This window comes from Haliaeetus leucocephalus, unplaced genomic scaffold, assembly GCF_000737465.1.
Source record: "Haliaeetus leucocephalus isolate CR32 unplaced genomic scaffold, Haliaeetus_leucocephalus-4.0 Scaffold866, whole genome shotgun sequence".
NCBI lineage: Eukaryota > Metazoa > Chordata > Aves > Accipitriformes > Accipitridae > Haliaeetus > Haliaeetus leucocephalus.
This window is the reverse complement of record NW_010973302.1, coordinates 4449858-4450292: the sequence shown is the minus strand read 5'-3', so window position 1 is coordinate 4450292 and position 435 is coordinate 4449858.

Genomic DNA, 435 nt, shown 5'->3' with positions numbered 1-435 from the left:
CGGCAGCGGGTCCCGGCTCCCCCGGTGCTCTGGCTGGCTCGGCACTCCCCCGGCGGAGCAGCCCGGGCAGCGCGGGCAACCCAGCCCCCGCAGCCTGCCGGGGATCCCCGGGGATCCCGCTCGGCACGGCCGGACCGGGCTGACGGCAGCCGCGCTCTTCTGCCTGCCCCTTTGCTGTTTTACACCAAGGCGCCCTGTCGATCTGCGTTATTAGTTGCGTTGAATATGGCAGAAAGTACGGGTCGGTAAGAATGTATCACGAACATAGAGCAGTAAATGAACTGGTACGGTCACAAGAGAAGTCCGTGCCCCCACGGCAGTCCGCTTTCACCCAAGTGCGTGATTCCTTTCACTAATGCCCACACGCCCCACCATACACACAGGCGTACGTGCCTTCCCTCTTTCTGAGGGAGCGTCGGTTCCCCAGGCCGGCCC